The 22,215-nt window shown below is 41.3% G+C and overlaps 1 protein-coding gene across 2 annotated transcripts in view; it reads right to left on the bottom strand.

The window, feature by feature from the left end:
• RB1CC1 (RB1 inducible coiled-coil 1) overlaps positions 1–9,174 on the bottom strand; it is an 80,102-nt gene extending 70,928 nt beyond the window's left edge. For both annotated transcript variants that reach the window (XM_050892888.1, XM_050892890.1), the window contains exon 1: positions 8,995–9,174. The gene's annotated coding sequence lies outside the window, so the exon portion shown is untranslated. The remainder of the gene's footprint in view (positions 1–8,994) is intronic.
• Positions 9,175–22,215: the final 13,041 nt, after the last annotated feature.

Here is a 22,215-nt window from a genome sequence, read left to right as displayed (position 1 = left end):
GGCTATACTGCAGGTAACAGTGCCTCCAATATGAGTCACAAATGTTACCTCTGATTACAAGGGTCAGGCGTCTCACAGGACATCACTGCAGAATTCCTGCCTGTCAAAAGGGCAATTCATCTGAGGCAAAGGCTGACAAATCTGTCACATGCTTAAAAGACTCAAGTGCTACTCCTCGTTCACTGAATCTCTTATCTAGAGAACATCTCCCCTCAAGGAGAATATACCTTTATTACCTCTGGAGATGGAGAGCCAACTTTGGGGCACATTAATGTCTTATTAAGCTGTGCTTCATTTCCATACAGCAAATCTTAAGGTTTGTCTTTGAGATGCTGCAATTCCTGTGATTTCACCTTTCTCTCCTCTCCTTTTAGAGCAGGATTATTTCCCGTTTCACTTTGACTTAGGCAACTCTATAATAGACAAAGGTACAAGACTAGCGCAGAATGTTCCTTCCAATTCATTTTGTTTTCTTCTACAAACCTGTCTTCCACCTCTATTTCCTCTGTTTTTTCAGGTGCCCTTCTCAAAAAATGCTCTCTTGCTCCAACTTGCACACCTCACCTTGTAAGCAAAGGATGCTATAGCACATAAATCTAAGCATCAAAGGAAAACAAACATAGAGACTGAAGCTGAATTTAAGGAAACAAACACCTTCATGTTAGTTGTAAGATCATCTCTAAAAGTAGACTTCAAGGAGCTTTCTTCAATACTGCAACCAATGCATCTAACCAGAAATATCTTAATTTTGGAGAAGACTACTACCACCACCAGAACATACAGAATGACCTCATCATGAGGGCACACATTCTTTATGAATGCTTTTAGCAACAGAAATGGCTTAGTTTCTAAACCATAATGCAAATGCTTACCCATATCTGGACAACCAAGTGTTGAAAGGAAACATGCTTTAAAAGGCACTTAAATTTAAACTTAAAAAAAAATAATAATCCTAAGCTATGTGATGAATAAATAGTAGGGATCCTCCTGACCCAGTTGCAGAGAATAATTTCATCCCCCGCTCCTCCAAAATAAATTTAACCAGAAGACCATCTAATCACCGAGATAAATGTTACTCCAGGTGGAGATCCTATCTCCCATTACCACCTTATATCAAAGCCTATAAACCTCATGTTCAAGCCACAATGTAGTCTTAAAGAAAGGCTGTCAATCCCTGACATCTGTAAGGTGCCATCTGGAGCTCTATTTATACCATGTTGAGATGTGCATCAGGCACAGAGGCGGTTACTTAATTACAGCATCTCCAACAGTCACTGTTGTTAACAGCTCTCAAACTCAGCTGCTGGTCAGTAAAGCACGTCTTTTCCACTCAACACAAGAACCAAGCTGCAATTCTGCAGAGTAACCAGGAAACATGTCTAAGCCCCTACTTCCCAATTCACTGAAGAGGAATTTCAAAACTCAGTAATTCAGTATACAGTAATTCATAGTATAAGAGGCTTCCCCCCCACCCCTTTAGGATTAATTGTTTCACACAATACCAACTTAAGAGTTACATATGACCATCATATTCAGAGTTGCAGGAGCAACTCCGAATTACATGGAAGCTCCTCATTCAGCAAAGTAGGTGCAGCAATACCTGCACAGATCCTCAACAATATCAATGGTGGAACAGCAGGAGATCAAAAGCAACTGCATCTGGGCAGGTAAGAAAACACTGTGCATTAAAGAGTAACTTTGAAATTGGTGTGGCCCAAAACAATGCAGCTTCTTACAAGTTCAGACACAACTTATATCATGAATTCTAGGAAAGCAATAGATTCATATATGCTTATGAGGCAACAAGTACATTATTAGGCATTGTGTCATGATTCCATATGTACATAATTATAAAACTTCAGATCTGAGGGTTAGCATCTATTTACACTGCTGTTTTCACTGATTTGAGGAGCTGCCAAAACACAATCCACATAATGGATCAGACAAAAGTTTTTCTCCTCCAACAGTAAAAACAAACAAAAAACCACTTTACCACATTTTTCAAAACCCCACATCTCTTACCTGACAGAAAGTGAAACTTCTGTGCCTCATTTAACAGGTACAACTCAGAAAACAAACTGCGGGTTTCTGACATTCTTATTGCTAGGCAACAGCCCACAGCCTGCAGAAGTACCCTTTTTCTTTCTTTTTTTGTTTTTAATTGATGGAAACCGTCTTTCCACAGCTGTCTGCAACTTGGTTTTTGACAAAGTTAACTGAAGGTTTTGTCAGCTTTTTTTTTTTTTAAATGTCTAATTTTGCCATTTCAAAAGCATCTGTAGACTACAAGTCTCCCTCCAATTACAGAGATTAATACATTCACTTTGCAAAGAATGGTGCTCTTGGGTATGTGGAGCTTCAGGTGGTTTTATTCAAGTTACTGACTGACTCCATACTGGTGGGAAGGTTCTCCCTGTAGACATATACTCTTTAAAAATAATTAGCATGTAAAATCTTACAGCGTTTGCAAACAATTCTGCAAGAAACAGCCAACAAAAATTCCTTTACTTCTTACATCAAACTCAGACAAGTCGGTACCAATGCTTCTTTTGCTAACACTCTCTCTCTGGTTAACCAAGACCACAATCACATAAACACTGGTTATAGAGAGAGCACCAGACTTATGAATCCCTTTTCCTCAGCCAGTTCTTCTGCTCCTCTCACTGCACGAACTTTCAGTGGTGCAACTTTCCATACTTCTATGGAGTAAACTGGATTACTTTGTTGTAACAAGTTAGAAACAACATACTTCCCCAGGTTACTGCTAGCTTGAATTAGTTCCATGATCCAGTTCACTACACAGCTCCACAAACTGGTACACTACAACTAAGGCTGGAAAGAGGCTGATTAATACAGGGGGTACCGAACATCAGCACCATCATCCAAAAAGACAAGTGAGAACTTCCAGAAGGCATCATTCATATTCCTAACTGCCCATGCCATCATCAGTTATTAATAGATAACTTCTTATAAATGGTAACCTATTAAAAAAAATGCCAGTATCCTCTTAAAGAGCAGGCTAAGATAACTCAAAAATGGCCAATTACTACAGATGCAATTGAGGACAGAGTTTCTCAAAATGTAGACTATGAGGCCACTTCTCCTGCCCTCCCCTATCCAGATACACCATCATAATGCTACAAAGTTTTTTTTTCTCTTTTATGTGGATAGTACAAGGTAACTCAGCCAGACCTACTTTAAAGGATGAAAGCACAGAAATTAAGATTGATTAAATGGCATTTATTTCACAGGAATTAAAACACTACAGATAGAAAAGACAGTAAAAGATTGACAATAATGAAATGTAAGACAAGTAAAGATCCTTGTGATATAGTCTGATTGCCTACATAAAAGTCACAGGTTCTTCCTTAATTAATTTCTATTCATAAGCAATCATATTTTAGAGTAACATTAAAGTTTTCCAGTAATAAGGAAATCCACCACCATCTTGGTAAACTGTTCAAATGATTAGCAACTTACAAACTTGTTTCAAATTTTTCTTATTCATATGGACGTTTAAATTTAGCATTTGAACTTTCATGATCTAAAGACGGAATTTCTCTAATTTCTCATTTTTAAGTTCCTTATAATTCACATGTCACCTATGAACCTCCTCCTATTTATCAACATTATTTTTTTCAGTGGTATCTGAAACAGACAAGTAAAGGATCATCAGTGACATGCAGAGTCAACATAACCCCCACCCTCCCTATGAATACATATTCAAAAATCATGCATAGATTTTTGGCAAATCAGCTTACTACTCTATTTGCATGTTACATGGTTATAAATCACCTTCAGATCTCTATTGGCATCAATGCAAAAGAAGGTAACAGTAGTGTATTGAGAAATGAGAAAAGCTGCAGGATGGGTTTGAAGAATATTAAATTTTATCTTATCTCAAGATGGCGTTTAGTAATTTTCAACTGCTCTTCTTTACCTTTGTGGGATAAATCTTTGGCAGTTTAAAAGAGCTAACAAAGTGCACTAATAAATCCCTTTATGGAATATTACCAACTTAAGAACTACTCAACCTCACAAAAAAAGCCCCAAAAACACAACCCACAACTGTTGAGATACTACAACTGTACTCCTACCTTATTGAACCCTGGTTGTGCTGTTTGCAGCCACAACATGCATGTGAAATTGTTGGTTTATTTCATTTGCTTTTTGAAATGTATAGTTATTTTATCTGAGTCTGTCACATAACATTAGTAAAGGAAAGTTTACACACTACACCCCCTCTTTTCGTTCAGATAGAACTGAGAATTTTGAGTCATATTTTCATTTTTTGTTTAAAGAACATTTCACTGGGTTTGAATCAAGTCTCTTTCAATCAGTAGACAACACAAGTATTTATAAAGAATATTTTTAATTACCGTAGACAAGTAAGTCATCTTGAGCTTACTAGCAGAATTCTTGCAATATAGCATAAGCATAATACATTAGAAGAGAGCTGCTAGTCCAGTTACACAATATATTCTTATATAAGAATCTCCACTTCATCTGAATTTAATAAAAATACACACTCTGGAGGATGGAAGGAAAACTGTATAAATAAAAGCACCATTTTGTCAGTATGAACTGTCTATCCTAGGCACAACTATACTAAGTAAGGGTCAAATATCCACACTTTTGACATACCAGCACAGCTACCTGGCATCAACAAACCCAAAATAAAATTTGAGATAAACCACTGACATTTAGAGTCCCTGCAATATCAGGAAAACACCACCATTCAAATAATAAAGAGAAAAAATTGCTGCAGCCATATCTACAATATACATAATACACAAAAGAGCATATGTTACAGAATGTAGCATGAATATATTCAATCGTACAAAAAAGTGGCAGATAAGTCAGTTACAAAAGAGAACCTGAACACTAAATCAAAATAAAATTTGGGAATTTAGGAGCAGCTACCTCAAATGTTCAGAAACCAGATCTCAGCAAAGTGCCATTCTTAACAGAATTTATATTTTAGCTTTGCTAAGACTGGTCTGATTTTTTAATCCATGATAAAAGTAAAACTTTCCCTTTAATTAGTTCTTCAATGCTGCTTCCTACCTCTAAAATACACAGTTTTCAATCTGTTCAAACCAAAACCAGCATACTGGCCTTTCAAACACATCTTCAAGAATAATAATAATGAAGATCGATGTATTGTGTTTCTACCATAGAGACACTAGTTTCACCTAATCCCTCCAAATAAAAAGAACAGGCAATTGAAATACTGAACACACTATTTCACCACCACCACAACTTTCCGACTGTCCTGAAAAAGCAAAAATACTGTTTCAAAAATAAGTCTTAGGAGGTAAGAAAACATGAGCTATTTCATAACAAGAAAATAAAAGCATATTCTGAAGTAAGCAACTCAGTAGAACATTCCTTAAGCAGAGCTGCTCTCAAATATTCACACATCTTTCCTCTTATTGGACCTATGGCATTACACAGCAAGACAGATGCAGGACATTTGGAACCCAACTAGTCAACACAGCAGTTTTACATTTTGCTTTCAATCAACAGGTAATCAATACAGGTCATACAGAAATTCACGTAACACTTAAACAAGTCATTTCACATAGAAAGCAGGCTACCACATTCTACAACAGCTAATTTTCTAGATGCACAAACTACTAGAGATTTATATACAGCACACTGTAATCATTTCACCTTGATGCGATAAACACAGCAGGCCCAGCTGCAAAATCTGTTCCCAAAAGAAACTGTCAACATCTTGGATGCACGTAAAAAGCTACGTTGAGCTGCTGCTTGAGCTGGTCGTTTGAGCTCAAAACCCTACTGGAACCACGGACTGCAAACCTGAGCAACAAAAGGAAAATACACACCTGGAGATGGACAGAAGACAAGCAAGAATTGCCCTGACATCCCAGGTGGTTCTCCTGACCAGCCAACAGTATCCAGCCCCATCTGAATCTCTGCATGAAAATTTTGTATCAATAAATTTGTTTTGATATTTCTATCGACAAATGCCAACAACTAAGATTCAGATATTATTTATGTATTATTAACAATTTAGTTATGCTCAAATCCCATTAGAAAACACATCACCAAAGTATATCTGCTTCCAACCCTGCTTACGAATGGGGATAGAAAGAGCTGATACATGGCTATGATGACTTCCAACCTCCTTCAGCTGAACTCAAAACTAAATTAAAAGTGGATCTGCAATATGAACTAACTCATAAATAGACAAGTGACTTTCACAATAACCACAGAATGCTAATTAGCTCACAAAAATCATTGTTAGCAATTTCTCTATCACCATTAATCATGCTGTAGGCTTTTACAACAAAGAATTCATGTAAGGATTTTTCAGCTTGTGCACTGAAATCATTACTCTGACAAATCAACTGAAAAATAGACACTTTGTAATTCTAGCAATTAGATTAGTAATTTACATATTACTGATACTTTTTTTGCCTTCTTGGTATCAGTGCATTCAATCAGGTCCTGCAGTATAATACAATATTATTATATAAGTTGGCATCTTGTAATCAAGTGTTTGTAATCAAGTCCCTGAAAGTAGCAGGGTATTAAAAATTTCTTTTTTTTTTTTTCCTCTTCAGGAACGCCCCATATAATGTCACTGAGCTGTGGACCAAAATCAGGAGCACAACTTTCTTGAGCAATATGCATATGCAGAAGGAGACACATGACTGCTTGGACACTGTCCAAATGACTCTGAAGTAGCTTGTGTGACGGCCGGGTACGCACGCTATAGTTTTTCATTTTCACTCACTTCACCACAATATGCGAATGAACTCAACCTGTGCAATAAAAGTCTCAAGACCCTCACACCACTCTGAGCCAGTCTTCCACAGAAACTAACTGCTAGCTTAAAACCAAATAAAGATCTAAGAACACACTGACAACAACCTACCCTACAGGATAACATACTGAAAAATTCTTTCAAACGATCCTATTGTTAACTGCCACTCTCTTATCAAAAGGAACAAATCGGTATGTGTTACTCCTATCCCCCCACATACACTCACCCCCTACTTAACTAGAATAACTGAAATTCTAAGAAATGTACTAACAGCTTAGAAATTACGTTTTTCATCTTAGTTTTTGCAAGACTATGTAACTTTAGCTGTGTTCAGACAACAAGTAGGGACAAACAATGTTTTAAACAGACACCACAAAAGACCTCAAAATAACCCTTGCCCTCTTCTCCAGTCAAGAGTGAAAGTCTGCTGCATACACTTCTAATTATAAATATGGTAACATGACATGGGGAGAAAGCCAGCCCCTCGAATATGATCTCAGAGACTACTAACCCAAATCTGTGCTGAGCACAAGGCTAGATCAACACAATGCAGCGTAAGACATGTTTGCTATTTTTAAAAAAAAAAAAAATCTACAAAAACATACAGCTATTTGTACAAAGTGTACAACAATAATATACTTCCAAAGTGCAATTAGGTCTATCTTACACTAATCCATTATCCCGAAAGATCCTCTTTGTGTTTCCAGCTCTATAACTAGCACAGCTGAAGCCCCTTACCTCACATTCTTCAGTAAGTTGTTTTCTTTACTACTCCCAACATAATAAAATTTTGAGTTCCAGACAGCATTTAGAATAAGTACAAATACATCCTCTGCACACTTTCATTTAAACTAAACTTAATGATGTTTAAACATCTAATTTCTTTCTTGTTAATATTTGCTTCTTGGCACTGAAGTTTATGTTAGAACACTAGATAACAGTATAGTCCTTTCTTCATGTGCTTCATCTTCTAAAAACTTCCCAAGCTACTAGGTTGTGAACTACAAGTTCACAACTTAAATATACCATAATAGCACACAAGCTTTCTTTATTGTTTTGAAGTATTTATAGTGTCTAGTAGTCCTCACAGTACTTCTCAGCTGTATGAACTTCAACTGTAAGAAGCATGTTTTTCCATCCTAATTATTTCTCCAGCATCGTTGATATCTCTCTTAGTATGCAGTCAACCAAACACCTTCAGAAGTATAAGTTCTTCCATAAAGCCAATGGCATAAACTGCTTCTAACGCACATTTGTGTGAGTGGCAGAAAAAAAATACTCAACCTCTTTATTCTCTCCCACAAAGAAATAAAGGTGAAAGCTTTAAATATGAACCACGGGGAATGGCTCATGGCCAGAACATACCACTTAATTACTTCACGCAAAAAACAAATGACACAATAAAAAAAAGCTATGGCTATAAGAGGACTAAACTAACATTTCTGGGTTGGTTTCGAGTATCTCAGGTTCAGACATTATTATTTTTCTTTTTTCATCTCTAGATGAAGTTAAGTATTAGCATTTCTACCTCCGGATCACTGTCAGCCAGAACTTTGGGGGGCACTGAGAAAGAAACACCAGCACGGATCAACAAAACAGCCCGAAAGTCTACCAGAAGGCAATAACGAGAAACCGACAGGAAAATTCAGCACAGGACATATGCTTCCTCGCGAGCAGAAACAAGTAAACAACCGAGGGAAAGGCAGAACAACGTTTGTAAACACAACACAACGCTTCTGCACGGCGCTCGTCCGACCGCTGCCGACGGCGAGCACGGAGGCGCAGCCAGGCTGAGTCATTCCTTGTAGTAACTTCACCGCCAATCCCTCGCCCTGGCCGCGGAGCCCTGGGCACGGAGGGAGCACCCCGGCCCGCCCGGCGCTGCCCCGCCACCGCCGCTCCCCGCTGCGAGCCGCCGCCCCCCGTCCCCACCCCCGGCTGCGCGGGGGTCACCCCGCCACCCCAGGACCGGAGCCAGCGGCGGGATCCCGGTCCTTCCTGACCCCCTCCCCTCCCCCCCTCCCCGCTCTCTGTCGCCCGCCCCACGGGTGCAGCCCTGACGTCCAGAGCCGGGACCGCCGCCCCTTGCCAAGGCCGCCCTCCCGGTAACGGGGTCCCCGCCCTCCCCCCGGTTGGGAGGGGCCGAGACGAGGAGCGGGGCGGCGGAGGAAGCCCGCGCCTCACCCGGCGGCACTCACCCGAGGGTCCCGCAGCAGCGCCGCGCATCCTGCGGCGGTGGCGGCGCGTCCCCCCGCCCCGCGCGGCCGGGCCCGACGGCTTCGCGGGGGCACGCACCGCCTCAGCGGTCACCGCGCCCAGGCGGCGAGAGGCGGCGGACTGGCGGGCGGGGAAGGCGGCGCGGGGCCGGCGGGGCGGGCTAGGGACCGCGGGGACGGGGAGCCCTGGCGCAGCGGCCGCCGCCGATGTTTGTTATTGTCGTCAGCCGCTTCCGGCGCGAGTGCATGCCGGGAGAGGGCGGCCCGGAGGAGGAACGGCGGGGCGGAAGCAGCGACGGCGGCGGCGGCGCGCGGGCCCGGGCCCGGGTCCGGGGGAGGCGGAAGTCGCGCCCTCGGGCTCACCCCGGAGACCGTTGAAGCGTAGGGAGGGGGGCGTTCGATGACCAGTGGCCGTTAACCGGCCCGGCCCATGGGGATGCCTGTTCCGAGGCCTCGCCGGCTTGGGGCCACAGGCCGCCTAGGCCTTACCCCAACACGGGTAGCGAGGCGGGCAGCAGCTCTCCGCATTTAACAAACGTTAAATTCATCCCTCCCCCGGCGGGAGAGGGCAGCTCCGGGTGTACTCACCGCCCAGGCTGGGCTCCTCTTGCTGCCTCCCTGCAAGGGCCGCGGGGAGGGATGGGGCCCCTGTGGGGGCTCACAGAGCTTTGGACACAAAGCAGGCTGTAAGCTGTAGGGTAGGAACCGGCCTCTTATTCCTGCCCTGGGAAAACAAAAGTGAACCTTGCACACGTCACTTTCAGGTTTCTCTTTTATTATAGGTTTCTTTAGAGGCTTAGCCTGCTGAACTTTTCTTTGAGATGAGGACGTAGCCACATAAATCAGAGAGGAGTGGATTGGAGAGGGGTGTGAGGAAGCGGCTTGTTTTACTCAGAACTGCAGGTGGGGGTCACGATGCTGAAGTTAGGGACACCCCCCAGCAAAAATCCCTTGAGCACAGCCTACGGCTGGGTCATAGCTTCTCAGCTGCCGCACTGTGACCTCTCCTTCCTCCATAACATACACCATAGGCAGCAGGTCATGGAATATAAGAAATTCAAAGCACAATATTGCAGCCAGAATATGAAGCAAGCATATCAGAAGAGGACTGCAAAAGAGAGTGCAAGCGTCTCATTTTCAGCCTGCAGGACACATGCATTCAGTAAAATAGCTAGGTTCATTATATAAAGCATTTTCTTCCCCTCACCTAAAGTTTCCTCTTAGGCCTGTTTAAACCTCATATGCACAGCCCTTCACCTAATTTTATTTTTCACTTCTAGTTCATCAGCTTGTAAGTCTACTGCTTCTCACAAGCTGGACCGGGCTTATGGTTTTCACAGTAAACCTTTAGTAGCTACTTCTGCCATGTTGAAGAGCTTCCTGCCTGTCTGTCGTGTTAAAGACAATGTTGAATGGTCACAGCCTGTCCAGACAGGTATTTGTTCTTGGAAAACGCCACTGCCATGGGCTTTTGAAAGTAAACACGACTTCACTACCCCCAGTTGCCACCTTGTGGCACCCGATAAACAAGCGCTCTCCAATTTTGCAGCTTGCTGGGAGACGTGTCCTAGTTACCCACATTCTGAAAGACATCTTTGGCACTTCAGACTACAACAGCGAATGGACATGATAAGACATGTGTACTCGGATGAACAGACGTAATGGGAAATATAATACAAGTTTCTAACAAAGCAATTCAAGGCACCTTTGTGTAATATAACACTGATTATGTCAAAGTTTCGCGTTCTTTTAATTCTACAGATGTCAACTTCTGCTTTTGGCATCTCCTAAAACAGTCTTCTTCATAAATTCGTTGAATGTGATGAAGGACTAATCTTTAGCATGAAGGGAATGACATCCAGCTAGAACTTCACAAAACAGGTGCCATACATGCTATAAACAGGGAGGTAAGACAGAGGTAAAAAACAAATTTCAGGTGTAGTAAGCCTGAAGCACCAGTGAGCCTCATTAAACTTGTCTTGAGGAGATACTACTGAGAGTGACCTCTTGCAGTTTGAGGAGCTGAGAGATCAGCCAGAGAAGCAGCAGCAACTATTCAAACACTGAAGCTGCAGCACCGACAGGGTTTGTAGCTTTCTGGCAAAGCACCTCTGCCACTCAAGATCAGCACTTGCATAAAATGAGGCTCCAGGCACTTAAGCACTGTTGGGTTTTTTACAGCACGTGTGGGACAACTGTTGATTTGAGAGGCAGCTCAGGCAGGACTGAAGCAGGAACTGGGGAGTAAGCAAAGCGCTGCTAGCAGAGCAGGTTGGTCTGGCTTGTTCTTGTAACATTTCATTATGTTGCTTCCTCTCAAAGTGATCCAGAGCCACTTCATGCCAAGCAACTAATTACAGGGTTTTTTCACGAACCTGTCCGAACAAAACCAAAAATTTAACATCATATCTAGCACTTCTGTCCTGAAAAAGCAGGATTTTATGAAGATTATTTTGCTCCAGGATATATGAAAAGAAAGCATTAAATCAGGGTTGCTGATAATTCTTCACATTTTCAAAGTGCTGTGCCAAATGTAGGTTATTATTCTTTCAAGATACTGTTTAGGATTCACCTGTATATTTTGTTCACATGCTGTAAAATAGACAAGAAGGTTGAAGGAGTTTTTCACTGTATGCTTTTAATTTTGGGTGCTAAATTTGGTATACCAAAGAATGTGTCTCTTTTAAACTACACGTTTATGCAGCTGTAGTCAGGGAGCAAAAAGAACAGGCTGCTCTGCAAGGGAAGGCAAGCTGGGAGCCGAGGCTGGCAGCAAGGCAGGCAGGGACACTGTCATGGACAAGGGGCACAGTCCCACAGTACCGGAATGAGGTCTGGTGACAGAAACCTGGTTCAGCCACCAGTTCAGTGACTGGCGGACAAGTCCATGGTGAGAAGGCAGGTCTGGGGTAGAGCCAGTGCAGTGCAGCAGGATCGGTGGGGCCACAGCTGCAACCTAGCTCAAGAAAGGTCCAAGGCCAAGGGCTGAAGCTCCGGCGCAAAGGGGAAGCAGCCCCCACACAGCGCTCTGACAGCAGCCTGACCAGGTCCCACAGCCACACTCTGTTGGAGCTGGCCTCGAGCAGGGGCAGCCAGGCCCCTCAGAGGGGCAGAAGGGGTTGCAGAGCCTGTTAGTGCTTCCAGGGCTGTGACAGCTGCCATGACTGGAAGTAGATTTATATGCAAAGTCAAAACACAGTGTAGATACAGAATCCAATATGAAATAAACAGGGAAACCTACTTCTGTTACAGATTACCATCTCCTACTTAGAGTCAATCTCAAAATTGATTTATCTGTTATGAATATTTGTTCCCCAAATTATTGTCAAATTATATCCAACCTAACGCCTGAATATGGTAGTCCATTCTGCCTTAGCTGTTGTATTCATGACCTTTTAGCTTATGCACTGACTCTGCTTCTTTTAATTTAAATATACACTTCTCAATAGATTTTGTATATTAGACTAGATACTGTAAATGTGATTTATAATTAAAAATTCCAATTGTAAAACAAAATTATACATATAAAAAAATTGGAAGCATGGTTGATTAGCTACTACAAACTATGGGAGTGGTGGATTTCTTGAAGTCAAGAATGCTTTTTAAGAGATAATGATTTAGAGAAAAAAAACAAACAAATTATTGAGTTCATTCAATTCCAAAAGAGAATTAGGAGATAGGAGTTAGCCTGAGCACTCCACTTTCTTCTGAAAACAAATGAGAAAAGACTGTGAAAACTCCTGTTTGATTTACAATGTGTTTTAGGAAAAACATCGAGTGTGAGTCTAAGCTTTCAAGGATTACAGTGGCTAATTAGCATCATACTATTACCTCAACTGGGCAGTTTCACTGTCAGCCATTTAATTTGTTATGTGTTTCTCTCTGGAGATGTCTGTTCACATGTGGTTCCTTAACACCTCTTAGTTTTCTCCATGGCACCAAATAAACTAAGCCTCTTGAGTTCTGCTCTTAAGAGTTTATTCCCATAGTTCATCTGTAATACTCTAATACATCAAGCACCCCTCTTAAACTGATAACATCAGGTCAGAAAAATTATTTCAGTATCAAACAGAGAAGTGGCATATCTTTCTGTACGATTGTAATCTGCCATGCTAGTAATGGACCGATACTGTCAGTATTTATTTAGTTCCAAATGTACTTGAAAAACCACATCTTCCTATTTTCTTTAGCTCTACTTGCCATAAATTCTCCCTGTGTACTTCTGCTTCCCTTACAGTTGCTATCTTCATCAACTTCCCTTCATTTGTGTCTTGTCTTTTTTTTGTCTTTTTTTTTTCCCCTTAATATTGGAAACAGCTGTATTCACTTCCCTGCTAAGCCAGGCTGATGTTTTAAACCCAAGTTCCTTCCTTCTCCGTTGAGGCTTTGTGGCATCTTGTAAAGTAATCTTGAACAAGTATTAATTTTCAATTTAAGTTTTCCTACGACTAAACAATTTAATCACTTTAAAAAATAGTAATTTTTTAAAGCACAAAGCATGTATTACTGTTGTGAACTGGAATATACAAAGTAAACACGTCTCCAACAACACAAGTTCTCCTGCATGTTAGGGAGAGATACTTCAAGAACTTCAATTATCCTTTGATGTAGCCTGGCAGTCCATAGCAAACACCAAGTACTATCTCATCTCTTGCTTCTTTTCCAGAGCACTGCCAGGTCCATAAGCTCTCAGTAATTTGTTTTTGAATGCTCAGTGACTCAGGAGCAGCTGATGCCATTTTTGAAAGCATGCCACTCCCTCTGACCCCTTTATGGATCATGCCTAACCAGTGATTTTAACATCGTGTGGCTTCCCAATATGTTTCAGTAATTCTGACTACACAGGTTTTGAATTCATAAGTGATTTTTCTTGTTTATTGCCAGAGCTCCTTGAAGGAAGGGGATAGTTAGTTTCAATTTAACATCTAGGTCATGAGATCAGTTCTTGGTCCTGGGCAGAAGTATGCAAAGGACATTTAAACCTCAGATAAAGTAGTCAGAATGGACATACCCTCAGAAGTGGTTAAAGACAGAAGCTCTCAAGGGAAAACAGGTAGCCTAAATAATCCTATAAAAATCCCCTGCTGTGCATTTTGATTTAAGAAACCCCATTTGTGTAATGTAGCAACTGGACCTTCACAGACCATCACCTCTCCACAACACACAGATGATACTGAACGCAGCAAGGCCAAGTAATACACTGAAGACTACATGGAACAACAGTAATATTACATTTATAGAAAGGTATTGCTGTATTACCATTACTGAATATTTAATGTTACTGAGAATACAGTTCCCATTTTTTACTGTATAGAAGCTTTGGGTTTTTATATTAAAGCGCTTAAGTCATGTTCATAACTAATGAATAGTCACTAATCATAGAATCATAGAATGGTTTGGGTTGGAAGGGACCTTAAAGATCATCTAGTTCCAACCCCCCTGCCATGGGCAGGGACACCTTCCACTAGACCAGGTTGCTCAAAGCCCCATCCAGCCTGGCCTTGGACACTTCCAGGGATGGGGCATCCACAACCTCTCTGGGCAACCTGTTCCAGGGCCTCACCACCCTCACAGTGAAGAACTTCTTCCTTACATCTAATCCAAATCTACCCTCTTTCAGTTTAAAGCCATTACCCCTTGTCCTCTCACTACATGCCCTTGTAAAAAGTCCCTCCCCAGCTTTCCTGTAGGCCCCCTTTAGGTACTGGAAGGCTGCTATAAGGTCTCCCCAGAGCCTTCTCTTCTCCAGGCTGAACAACCCCAACTCTCTCAGCCTGTCTTCATAGGAGAGGTGCTCCAGCCCTCTGATCATCTTTGTGGCCCTCCTCTGGTCTCACTCCAACAGGTCCATGTCCTTCTTATGTTGGGGGCCCCAGAGCTGAACTCAGTACTCCAGGTGGGGTCTTACGAGAGCAGAGTAGAGGGGGAGAATCACCTCCCTTGATCTGCTGGTCACGCTTCTTTTGATGCAGCCCAGGATATGGTTGGCTTTCTGTGCTGCAAACGCATGTTGACGGGTCATGTTGAGCTTCTTGTCGACCAACACCCCCAAGTCCTTCTCCGCAGGGCTGCTCTCAATCCACTCATTGCCCAGCCCCTATTTGTGCTTGGGATTGCCCCAACCCATGTGCAGGACCTTGCCCTTGGCCTTGTTGAACTTCATGAGGTTTGCATGGGCCAACCTCTCAAGCCTGTCAAGGTCCCTCTGGATGGCATACCTTCCCTCCAGCATGTTGACCGCACCACACAGCTTGGTGTCATCGGCAGACTTGCTGAGGGTGCACTCAATCCCACTGTCCATGTCTCCGACAAAGATGTTAAACAGTGCCGGTCTCAATACCGACCCCTGAGGAATGCCACTTGGCAGTGGTCTCCACTGGGACATGGAGTTGTTGACTGCAACTCTTTGAGTGCGACCATCCAGCTAATTCCTTATCCACCGAGTGGTCCATCCATCAAATCCATGTCTCTCCAATTTAGAGACAAGGATGTCATGCGGGACAGTGTCAAATGCTTTGCACAAGTCCAGGTAGATGACGTCAGTTGCTCTTCCCTTATCCACCAACACTGTAAGCCCATCGTAGAAGGTCACCAAATTTGTGAGGCACAATTTGCCCTTAGTGAAGCCATGTTGGCTGTCATCAATCACCTCCTTATTTTCCATGTGCCGTAGTGTAGTTTCCAGGAGCATCTGCTCCATGATCTTGCCAGGCACAGAGGTGAGACTGACTGGCCTGTAGTTCCCCGGGTCTTCCTTTTTTCCCTTTTTAGAAATGGGGGTTATGTTTCCCCTTTTCCAGTCAGTGGGAACTTCACCGGACTGCCATGACTGCTCAAATATGATGGATAGTGGCTTAGCCACTTCATCCACCAGTTCCCTCAGCACCCACAGATGCATCTCATCAGGTCCCATGGACTTGTGCTCCTTCAGGTTCCTCAGATGGTCTCGAACCTGATCTTCTCCTATGGTGGGCGGTTCTTCATTCTCCCAGTCCCTGCTTTTGCCTTCTGCGACTTGGGCGGTGTGGCTGGAGCACTTGCCAGTGAAGACTGAGGCAAAAAAGTCATTGAGTACCTCAGCCGTCTCCATATCCCGGGAAACCAGTTCTCCCATTTCCTTCCGGAGAGGGCCCACATTTTCCCTAGTCTTCCTTTTATCACCGACGTACCTATAGAAGCTTTTCTTGTTGCCCTTGACGTCCCTGGCCAAATTTAATTCTATCAGGGCTTTAGCTTTCCTAACCTGATCTGTGGCTGCTTGGATAATTTCTCTGTATTCTTCCCAGGCTACCTGTCCTTGCTTCCACCCTCTGTAGGCTTCCTTTTTGTGTTTGAGTTTGTCCAGGAGCTCCTTGTTCATCCATGCAGGCCTCCTTGTTCACACATACAGTCATAGTTTTAAATGTTAAGTCTAATTCCTGCCAACAATAAAATTAATTACATAAGCAGATATTTCAGTTGAAGAAGTTATACCAGGAATTAATTTGGCCTGCATTGCTAGAAACCTGATTTATTTTTCTTTCTACATTTATGGCACAGGATATACTGTCCCCATTTGCAAAATAACATTCTGAATATCTAATGGTCTTTCTGTTCACAGATAACATACTCTGATCCTTTCATGATTTGCATCAGTCACTCTCCTGGTTTGGTAACCATAAAGACAGAATTTATAAATCAAGGGGTGCAGCCATACCTGTGAGGCTTCAGCTCCTCCCTTAGCCCCAGCAGTGAACTTTGCCTCTCACTATAACCCCTGGAACAGTACGGGAAGCCAGATGCAAATGGCAGTATTGTTCCAGGAACAGGGATTTTGGGCGTCTCCAGCTGAAACCCCAGGCCACAAGCCAGCCAACATCACAGCATCCGGCCTGGAAATGTGCCTCATCAGGCACTCCAGTGAGACAGACACAGATGCTTCTAGACTATGTCCACTCCTTCTATATTTAGATTTTAATGGGCAGTGTATTTTTTTAAAGGCTAGAAAAGTATGATTATATTTAATCTAAGTTGCTAATTTAGACGTTTGTGGTTTTTTACATTTTGTTAATAAGGACTAATTGCCTTTTTAAATAAGCATATAAATTCCCTTCTCCTCCCCAAGCTTCCTATCAACACAAACTGGAAATTCAAGATGCAGATACTCTTCATTTAATGTATTTCATTAATTATATTTAAATAAACTACTCGGAGCCTTAAACCAAATATATAAAACCCACTTTGTGCTTACATGAAGATGAATTGTTAAATGAAAATATCATCTATTAACATATTGAATTAATTTTTTGTCCTTTGTTCTAGTAACTTACAGCATTCAGCCCTTTTTGTTTCATTTTTATTCCTGAATGGAACAGAAACAAAACCATCATTTTTTTCCAGCTCCCAGAGTCTCAATTCAAAGAATTAGTCATTGACCTCAATTAACGGAATAAACTGAAATTATGGACTAAGTAAACTGAAATGATCATTCTTTGCATCTCCAGAAGAGACTACACCTATCAAACATTCCTAAGTACCTAGTTACATTATTTTAAAAGATACTGTAGGAGTAGACTAATTTAAACCAGGTTTTAAATCATTTTCAAAAAAAAAAAAAAAAGGAAATCTGACTGTTCTGAGTGCACTTGCATTCATTACTCATTCTTAGGAGCTTTTTTATATTCATTGATGAGATCAGGCGTGGGTGCTGGTAGAATCCTCTTTCAGGGCTTTGCAGCTTTGGAATTTGCTCTGCACTTGAGCTTTCCAATACAGCAACTCAAATGACTGCTGGTTTGATTGCATCATCTATGTTCCCTATGCATTCTAAAAGCATGTATAGATTGTTCAAATCAGTGAAGACAGGGAATTGTTTAGAGAGATGGAGATTGTGGTAGGCTATTTTGAAGTTAAGAATATCCAAAGCTCTTAAATGAATGTCTTTCTAAAATGCATTTCTAAAATGATTGCATTTAGTATATTTATACTCCAATGTATGAAGGACACCAAAATGGAAACTAACACATAAAAATCTCTACTAATTACAAATTACTCTCTTCTGCTGAAATAAGCAAGTTAGAGATAATAGAGATCAATACCTGCGTAATTATTTGGGCACAGTAAAGAAAGAAAAATATGTCAAAACTGTAATGCTCCCCCCCAGTTGGGAAGAGGATTCTTTCCTTGAAGCCTGGTTTGGGGTTTTGCTTTTCTTTATTTTTTACACTGTATGTACAAAATCAGATTTGTGCGTAAATTTTTGCATTGTTCCTGATTTAACAGTGAAGAAATTAACTTCAGTAAGCAGTATGTATATTATTTCCTCAAATACATAATCCCAGTCAATTAAAATTTACTGGTTTGGATCCATTTTCATAAAACCTTTCTGAGCAACATTAACTGTGTTCTTAATCCTTTTAGCTGTATTAACTGTGTTGAACTGTTGGCATCATAAAGAAAAAGTGTGATATAGGCATCACATCAAACTATAGATGAAGCAGTTTTATCTATTTGCCCTTTTTGAACATTGCCCTAATATTAGTACTCTTTCAGTCTTCTGAAGTTTCCCTGATTTTCACATTTTTATTAATATTAACTCTAGTGGACCACAGTGTACCACCCCAAGTTACCTGGACTTACTTCAATTCTGTGTCTAGTAACTTTCTTAATTAGCAGTAGACAATTTTCATGTCATTAGCATGTTCAGCAGCTTGTTACAGGCTCAGTGTTTAGTTCTAGGACTTTGGGAACAAAAGAGCAACTGACCCCTGCCTTGACTGGCTATGGACTTTAGCTTTTCAGTGTTTCATGTTTCATAGCTTCCAGTTCACATTGCTCCTATCCATTTCTCTTTTCCTTTGGTGTGTTACATAATACTGATTAGTTTTGTTGTTGCTGCTGTTGTTTAATTTCGAACTATGTCTTTTATATAACCGGTGAATCTGGATAGGCTCTTAGCAGTAGCTCTCTCTAGATTGCGAAGTTGGGGCTTTTTGTCTGCTTATTAAATCCTTTGAAAGAATACTCAATTTTCATCCACATTTTTCTTTGTATGTGTCTTTTCAGATCAATGTTGCTCATTAGCTTTACCTCTGGAAAATTAGGCAAAAGGAATTGCCGAGTTTGCATATGTCCCTTAATCTGAACAAAATATACCTGTTCTGAATGTGAGACGAAAAGTATTGGTGGTCACTAAAAAGTCACAAATCCCAGCTGAGGAATTAGTTAATCTAGATTTATCTGCAGGAGGAATTGTTTTTTCCAGCTTACTTATAAGAGGTTATTTTTGAAAAAGCTGGAGAAACTGTCATAAAGAATTTTGTTTAATATTTCTCTAAGCACTAACTCAACTTTGGAGTTTGCTTAGGATGCAGAAGAGAAACCCCTGGTCTGTCCCAAATGCTTCTTAAAATCTGAGCCTGCTTAAGGTTGTGTTTGCATTATGCTCTCCAGAGCCATATAGAAATTCAAGCATCTCCTGCCATTATCTTTAATTCAGAAATACTCCAGACTACCATCTCAAAAAGCCTTTGTTTTCCACCCACCCCTAAGATCATTGTGCCACTTAATATTTTGTGAGGTACATTCTAGCATGAATGAGGGTGTTTTGTGATTTTACTGCAGACAGCTAATCTTAGAATCGACACACAGTGCTAATGCTCTATATGGGATTTCAGATCGTAGAAGCGGAGTGGAACTTGCTTTACGCAACTGTCTCTTTTATCTGTGACAGCACAGCTGAAGCATCATATGGCTCAGCCAAGGCTGCAAAACCAGCGAAGGGGAAACTCGCCATCGGCTAACCCAGCCTGAGCTCTGTGTTGCTGCAGCTATGGCACCGGCAGTGCTGCAACCAATTTAGGGCTAGCAGAGTCAAACCTTTGACGAGAGGTTTTATGGTGACTTTCTCTCTAATTACACGATTACATTTCTGAAAGTCTATGCTAAAAATCATCTCAAATTGCAGATAAAGATTGGCTAGAGTATTGCACAGATGTACTCTGAAAAAAACATCGCCACATTGATACAGGAAGTAGCAATAAAATGGAGGCACTTAAAGAAAATCAGAGCTAAATAGCACATGAAAACTCTTACAGCTGTAAGGAATAGCTCAGCAGTGTGCTTAATGTTGTTAGGAAGAAAAAAAGAAAGAAATATTAAGCAGAAAAAAAGTGAGGAGCAAGTGGGAGCAAGCCAGATCCAAAAGTGGGATTAGGCACAGAAATGTTACTCTCTTCAGTGCTTGGTGACCAGAGCAAGCCCTGGAAAACCCTAGGAAGATCATTTTGTGATTTCAGTTCAGCTATGTTTGTGAAGTAACCCTGAATCCTCAGGTAAGCCACAGAAGGGTTTCACAGCAGATTTCATATGGTCTTTTTAAGCATCCTGCTGTGGTGATTTGTCCCTAAAGACAATTTTCCATATTTCACTGAAGCTGTAGTCTTTTTTTTTTTAATATTTAGTAGAAATAAATTGATGCCACTTCTTAAATAATTGCACAGGAAATCTAAAAGCAAGGTCTGAGTTGTAGGAGTTAGGCCAAGAATTCTGTGATGTTACCAAAGAGAAGTATTGTGTTTCCTCTCAAGCATAAACGGGCAATTGATTTGTCTTTTTTAAACCACATCTGTGCATGTAGGCTTGTTCTGTTCACGCTCATGGCTGATAAAGCTAATATGCAACAGAGACATTTGCTTGTGTAGGGGACAGTAATAGCCTTATCCTTGCATGAAGGTCATCCTAGAAAGTAACACTGCTCTGTCCTTTCTCTACAAATGGTCCAAAGGATGCATATCCAACAATAATATGAAATATAATGGCCTCTCATTTGCTCTTCTTGTTGGGATTTAATTCACTTTCTTCTGCTCCCCCTGTCTGTCCTGGTTTCAGCTGGAGTAGAATTAATTTTCTTCCTAGTAGATGGTACAGTGCTGTGTTTTGGATTTAGGATGAGAATAACGATAACACACTGATGTTTCAGTTGTTGCTGAGCAGTGCTTAGACTAAGTCAGGGACTTTTCAGCTTCTCATACTGCCCTGCCAGCGAGGAGGCTGGGGGTGCGCAGGAGACTGGGAGGGGACACAGCCGGGACAGCTGACCCCAACTGACCAAAGGGATAGTCCATACCATATGATGTCATGCTCAGTATATAAACTAGGGGGACAGCTGACCGGGGGCTGCTGCTCAGGAACTGGCTGGGCATCGGTCAGCAAGTGGTGAGCAATTGCATTGTGCATCACTTGTTTTGTATATTTTAATTCTTTAATCGTTATTATTATTATTATTTCTCCTTCCTTTTCTGTCCTATTAAACTCTCTTTATCTCAATCCATGAATTTTACTTTTTTTTCCGATTCTCTTCCCCATCCCCCTGGGGAAGGGGGAGTGAGCAAACAGCTGTGTGATGTTTAGCTGCCTGCCGGGTTAAACCACAGCACTGTCCTACCTGTCCTGGGCCTAAGAGCCAGCCAGAGTGGCATCTCATCTGATACATAATCCTTGTTCTTGAACCAGGTGCAAAGAAGAGTACAGAAAGTTCCCCCCCGTATCATCAGAATCAGATGCTATCAATCCAAACAGTATTCCACTAGTTTTTACTAGGTTTTAAGGAAAATGGCAGAGTATTTCTGCTGCTGTTAGCTTTAGTTAATAGACAAAGCATTTTTTCTTCTTTAAAAGAGCTGCTTCTGTCTTACACCACATAGCTGAATAATACAGTCTAGAATTACCTGGCTGTTTCACGAATGCTGTGGTTTATTGCTAGGAACACTATATTGTGGTACTTCAACCGCAACACTAGAGGTCATTGCTAGTCTTTACATTTTTAATCTGTCTGAAGGCAAGTGTTGGAACTCTTGAGTTTAATGATAGGAATTACTTTTTTTACTTCTTTAATCATACACAGTGTGGAGTACCTCTGGGATCCAAATCCACTCTTGATCTATGGTTTCATACGTTTTCACACTTCATTTTGGATTTTTTTTTAGAATTTTTTTTTAAATAGGATTGTTAATTATTTATTTTTTTAGGAAATTTTTTAGGTGTAGGACAGCAATCCCAGAACAGACAAGAGAATATGTACGTTAAAAACAACACAATGGTCTAGCAACCTGCATGTCAGTCCTATGTGATTTATTTCTTACTCTCTAATTGGTTCTTAATTATTTTCCCATTCTCTCATTTAGCAAGGATGAATTTGCCTTTTGATATTTTCATTAGAGGCCA

This window comes from Gymnogyps californianus, chromosome 2, assembly GCF_018139145.2.
Source record: "Gymnogyps californianus isolate 813 chromosome 2, ASM1813914v2, whole genome shotgun sequence".
Taxonomy (NCBI): domain Eukaryota; kingdom Metazoa; phylum Chordata; class Aves; order Accipitriformes; family Cathartidae; genus Gymnogyps; species Gymnogyps californianus.
Note: the sequence above shows the minus strand (reverse complement) of the source record. Positions and strands in the feature narration are given on the sequence as shown.